This window comes from Enoplosus armatus, chromosome 2, assembly GCF_043641665.1.
Source record: "Enoplosus armatus isolate fEnoArm2 chromosome 2, fEnoArm2.hap1, whole genome shotgun sequence".
NCBI classification, from domain to species: domain Eukaryota; kingdom Metazoa; phylum Chordata; class Actinopteri; order Centrarchiformes; family Enoplosidae; genus Enoplosus; species Enoplosus armatus.
Genome location: NC_092181.1, coordinates 1233505 through 1240046, shown reverse-complemented (window position 1 = coordinate 1240046; position 6542 = coordinate 1233505).

Below are 6542 nucleotides of genomic sequence, written 5' to 3'. Positions count from 1 at the left end.
TTATAATGCACACATTGTGGCCAAATCCCCCTGGATCAGGAGTGGGCTGACAAGCGCCTCACTGTGCCTGAGGTCCCTCCAGATAAGCCATTGTAAGCCTTTCAGTATCACAATATAGTCTCCCCGTTCTACAAGACAGGATATGGGTCATTGGGTCAAAGGGACTAAGTGCTGTGTATTACATAGGAATTATGAATGTGCCTCCCCTCTCCTCGTCCCTATCTACCACAGATAATCACCTGAAGATTATCCCTCACCGAATGCTGTGCTTAATCAAACTCCGCTTAGGGAAAGTAGACGTTGTATGCTTACATGTTTTAGTATAGCCTAAACATGAGCGGGATCGGCTCGCTGCTAATCAGCCACATTAAAACAGTTTGACCGTGTTATCCCAGCTGACTGGGGAAATCTCCCGAAACAAGAACGAGCTATCTGAAGTGGGTTCAATTAACAAAACAAGACACCCAAGTACTCTGGGTCAATTTAAGGAGGACTGATTGGGACATGAACATGAGCACACAAACAAACCACCTCCTCCAAAGATAAAAAAAAGTAGCCCATGTAAGAGATCCACAGAAAGGGCTGATCATCATCTAACCTTCTATCATTTTTTCTCTTCCTCTATCTTTCTCTCTTTAATGTCTCCATGTGTTTTTCTCTGTAAACCTTTGGCTGCTCTTCCTCGTTGTTGATGCAGTATGCTTTTGGCATATCTTCTCATAATTTTAAAGATTATTTGCCCTTAACATATTGAATTATGTGACATTTAAATGGAATAGTTCAACATATTGGTAAATATTGCATATTTACTTCCTTGCTGTGAGTTAGATAAGAAGATGCATACCACTCTCATGTCTGTATGGTTAACATGAAGCTACAGCCAGCAGGTGGTTAGCTTAGCTGAGCACAAAGACTGGAAGCAAGGTGAAACGGCTTGTTCAAAGATGAAACAAAAACATTGAATACCAGCACCTCTACCAAGTAGCATGTTATATCTGGTTTGTTTAATCCTAAAAGAAAATCTGAATGTAAAAATATTTTTATTTTAGGGGTTATGTGCTGGAAGTATTACTGGGCCAGGGCAGGTAAGCTAAGCTAACCGCCAGCTGGTTCCAGCTTCATGTTTAGTGTACGAACATGAGAGTAGTATGCCCATTGATCGTCTCAGCTCACTCTCTGCACTGAGACATGAATCAGCGCATTTACCAAAATGACAAACTATTTCTCTCTTTCTAAGTGATGCATCTGCAATTTGAACACAGGCTATTTAGCATCTTTGGAGCACCATTTATTTGCTGTCCTACCCCTATTCTTTACATTATACTGAAGCTGAAAATAGACTGTTTAACCACAATCAGCTCATTTTATAGCTAAAATATTTAGATTCTTGAAGACAGGGGTAGTATAGTAAAAAAAAAAATGAAAATGAGATGAGTCTCGGTTATAACCAGATGACACACTGAGTACAATCTGCTTTCAGTGTAAGTTAAGTTCTTAAACCATCCTGTTTTTATGGCCAGGTTGTGTTCCCTGTCTGACTCTGTTTCGTTCCCTATTCTACTTTGGCATTCCTCCCACCTTTGTAACTGTGCATGTGACCTGGAGAGGAGCAAGGGTCATGGGCCAGTGGTGAGGGGGCGTCTGGGTGTTGGGGGGGGTCAGGGTCTCTAAGCCCTTCTTGTTATGAGCAGGCCCCCCCTGTCTGCCGTCTCTTTCAGTGGGGAACTGAAATGAACTCCATGGGAGGGCACAGCGCTCCGTCGCAGGCGTCTGCTTGCACCACCCCACCCCAAAGCTGAGGAGGGCCAGCCATCTGCGCCCTTTGTCTAAGGAGGGGGATAGCTTCCCCATTTCTTTTCTGCACACCCCTTCACACACACATGCACAACTACAAGAAGGACAGCTCACAAGGGTCGGGCAGAATTAAAGATTTTCTTCAAGGTGGAGGAGATCCCACCCTGCTCTGTCTATCTATCTGTCTGTCTTCCAAGTCGCGCTCCATCTTGAAGAAAGAAAGAAAGAAAGAAAGAAAGAAAGAAAGGATTCATATTGAAGCAGCCATTTCTTTTCCTCTGCAGCTGGCTCTGTTCAGCTCTGCCCCTCCTCTCACTCACTCAGTATGAAATATCAACTTTTCCCTCTTCTTTCTTCTCTCCGGTCTCTCTTCCATCACACTGGCACACAATGAAAGGCTGTGTTTTCCTGGGAGTTGCCGATTGACTTGCCGAAATTGTTCACATAGCTCATTGTCTTGGCCCAGACTTTTTTTGGGGAAAAAGACCAGACACCCCCCTAAAAGATAATGTTTGAATTATTCAACGGAGCAATAACTTTCAACCGACAGTGCATTAAAATTTGTACATTTGAATATCAAACATGTTGCAAAGGCAAAAAAGAAAAAGAAGAAAGAAACGCCTCCCCAGCCACAGCCACAGCGTAACTCATAACTCATTTTAATGACCAGCAAGAAGCAGAAAGGATGAAATAGTGGGAAAAAGTGACATCTGACATGTAATCAGCCATGGAAATGGGATACTAAAGGCCCATTCCACTTTTTTAAAAACCTCCCTGGGAGTAAAATATCACAGAGCAGGGTTCATGACCAGAGGGCTGAACAATACACATCAAATCACCATTCAGGGGCTATGAGAGTGGGAGAGACGCTCGCTTTTGATAAAGCACAGATGTTCAGTAGGGAGACATATTTGGACTGCAGAGGACCCATAACCGGGTTGCAAGACCCAGCTACAGGGGCTCCTGTCTGTGTTTGTGTGTGTACGATTGATTCCTCTCAAAGAAAGCAGAGCACACACGTGCACACACGCCTTAAACATTTATACGAGTGCTTGGCCGGCGCCGGCAATCTCAACATGCCCATAAAGTCCTCACTCATTCACTCACTCACTCACTCACTCACCCCCATCCAGCCCCATTGTCTGTGGAGCACAGCTCAGTGAATGGAAGACCTAGTTTTGGCTGAGGAGGTTGGAGGACCCTCTCCACCACTCTCTCCCTTTGGCTCCTATTGTTTTGCCGGGCATCCTCCTCGCTGGAGGCCCATCCTGGACCTACTTACCCAGAAACAGCCAACTGCTGAGGTCACCCTATTTCCACTGTAGGTCAATGGGAGAACAGAGAGTATCTCAGTCTTAAAGTACATTTGATTGTGTAAAACTGGCTACTTAAGTAGAGTTGAGATGAGTTAACTCTATTGAACTTGCCTTGGTGAGCTTATAGCAATGAATCCTAATATTTAAGTGGTTTACAGTATTTTGATAGTCTGTTGTTTAGGATTACGGCGGTCTCTACTTGGCAACTTGACCTCACACCTTAAGACAAGAGCTCTCCTCACAGATTAAACAACCAGTCTCACTCTGGACATCTTTGCATTTGGGAGTATATGCATCACCTATATCAAGTTGTTATAGCGTACTTGTCAGCAACAGCTGGCAATTTACACATATAGCAGATACAAATTAGCATTCATTGGGAGTCGTGTTTATGGCCACCTGATCAGAATCAGAATCAGACATACTTTATTGATCCCCGGGGGGAAATTACACTGATGAATGAAAGTCCAATATTCACTCTACCTCTTGCTCTGTTCTGCTTTTCACCAACTCCTGAGGGAAATATCTAGCCCCTTTATCACCTAAATGTTCACCAGCTAGTGCCTAACTGCTGTTTGGTATTGGGCAGGTAGCACATGGGGGTTGATCACTCCTCTGGACATTGCTGTGGCTCACAGTACAGTTAGGACTTGAGTTGGTTTACTTTAGAGTTAGGATCGAGTTAGGAAGGGATTAAGGGTTCAGGTTTCACATGTAGAGCTGATGGTTGAGGTTTAGCGGATATGTGGAATGAGCGTTGTCAGTAAAGGGTCCTCATAAGGATAGACAGTCATGGATGTGTGTGTGTGTGTAGTGGTGACATTTGATCTTAATCTCCATGGTTACCACGAGGATAACAAACAGCATGTTCAAGTCTCAACCCTAATTTCATTATTGAGCTTTTATCTGCATGCAACTCCTCCAGTCTACTCTATTTTATTTGTATATTTTCTTTGTCAAATATCAGATTGGAGATTGAGCATCACAGCAAACACTGTACATACATTCCCTCTGATCATCACTTGCGTGACCCAGGCACCCTGTAATACCACATTTATTTTGCTGACAGCAACACTGAAGTATTAGACTTATAAGGATTTAGTAGCTGCAGTCATGAGTTTAGGGGACAGATGTCTGTTTGTGTCAGTGGCCATTATAGGACCAGGTGTGGCTGTGTGTGTGTGTGAGCATGTATGTATCTGTGGCAGTGTGGCTATGTAGTATGTGAATGTGTTTGGTATGTAGCATATGCATATGTGTCCACATTCCCTTAAGTTTAAATGAGGCCCCTCAGCCCTTCACCACCCCCTCCTGCTCCCCTCCTACACTCACTAACACACACACACACACACATCCTACAAAAAGGACACTAAATGGGGCGTTAAAGCTGACAGGGTGATGAGTGCAGGGCGGGAGTTCGGCTCCAGATGATGATGTTGTAAGGAGGCCGCTGAGGTTCCCACCCCCTCACTTTCATGATGATTCATTGTTCTGCTACGCTCCTCTGCTCCCTCTGAGCCTCGTCGGAGACGCGAGCTAAGAGATGTGGCCGTAAATGATAGCTAAGTGAGGAATTAGCATTGTTTGTCAGAAAATGGTAATAAACATTGCTCCCAGATTCATTTCGAGCGCTGCAGCTATCTTACAAAACACAATGCGCAGACATTTGCTTTCTTTCGGTGTAAGATCAGACAAGGTGCTGCCAGTAACTATGGGCCAGCAGGAATATTTCTCAGATAAGATATACTAGATAAACAGGACTCCCCGACCATGGGCCTGGCAGACAACTAGGCACACTTTATTGTACGGCTGCTGGTGAAAGTTCACTCGTGTTAATTGAATTGGACTTACACCTGATGCATACATTCAGACCAGCCTTTCAGTGAAGGGTTTGTGCATTGTCTTCTGTCCTCTCAAGCATCGTGCCTCCTTTTCTACTCCCTGTTTGTGTACCGCATGGAGAGGCTTTGACAGAGACACATTGGCTTTTACAGAGACTGTACCAGAGTCTGTGCAGTTATCACAACCTCTAGAAACATGAAGTTGTGCTTCAGCTGCTGAGCCAGCCTTCACTGATTCATGGACAGCCACTAAAGGAAAGCACACTTGCTCCTCACCGGCTCATAAAAGGGCTTCATCAGAGGCACCTGGTAGCTGAGAGGCGGCAGGAAGTATGGACTTGCACTCTGTGGCGGTACTTTCCTTAAAGGTCCTGAACACCCACATAGGTGTTTTCAATTACTCTGGCTGATTAGACCTCAAGTTAGGCTGAAGTTGCGAGCTATGCCGGAAATTACATGATGTCACATACCTCTATGCACGAATGATAACGTGGTAAGTTGTCCGACCTGAACAGGTGCAACAGGAGAAGTTGGCAGTCAAGCACATTTTGTGCACACCCACACAGTCCTGAGCAGAGGTCGAATAAGGCAACATAAGTGAAAACACCTGTCTGCGTGGACTACAGGTGTGTAGTGGCTATAAAATTAGGAACATTACCACCAGGCTCAGAATCATTTTGTCTGCCAGTCCGAAAATGTTGCTCCCTGTCCAGTTTTTAGGGGTTGGTTCAGGGTCACAGGGATAAGGATAAACACTTTGGGTGATATGGGTTTTAACATGTAATCTTGTGTTCACATTAACCCTGCAGTCACACTGTGAGCACCATAATGGAAAAGTCCATGAGTCCATTCATTTATTTTCTACGCAGTTGGCCACAGGTTAATATTTTATAGTTATCAGCCATCAACAGACAACCAAATTGTACTGTACTTCCTTGTTCTTCTGTCCATTTAGCACTTCTCAGGTCCATTCAACACTTACTTATAGTTACTGAATCTTCACTCGTATTAGATCTACAAGGCCTCATTTAAAAGTTTGTTGCAGGGTCACGCCTTACCTGCATGAGAGAGGTCTGAGAAGGGAAGTCTGAATTGCTGGACCCTTCCAAAACCAGAAACCGGCTAAGCCTGGCCTAGCATACTGCAAAATAAATCGATTTGACAGTTTCATACTGCATACTAATATGAAAAGCAGTATGCTATATGTACTGCATACTGCATTTGTCGGTAGTATGTAGTTGGCGGTTCCAAATACAGCCATGGACAATATCATGCAGGCTCATTGGCTTTGTTTACTGGGACATTAAAAGGAACGAAGCCGTCGTTAATGTTATCAGTTACACCTGTGCTTTTCCTGCTATGCCAAGTCAAAATGTCTGCCGCGAGAGAGGTTTATGGGGAAAACAATTTATCTTTCCGAGCAGAAAGCAGACATCTGTGAGATCATGAAAAATATATTTGAACATGCAACCTGTTGCTGGAAAAGAGGTTGAAAAGTTCTTCTCCTCAGGTTTGTGTACAGAACAGCTCTGGTGCAGGGGCCACTTGTACCCTCTCAGGCAATTTGATCAATTTCTACATTGAATGAATA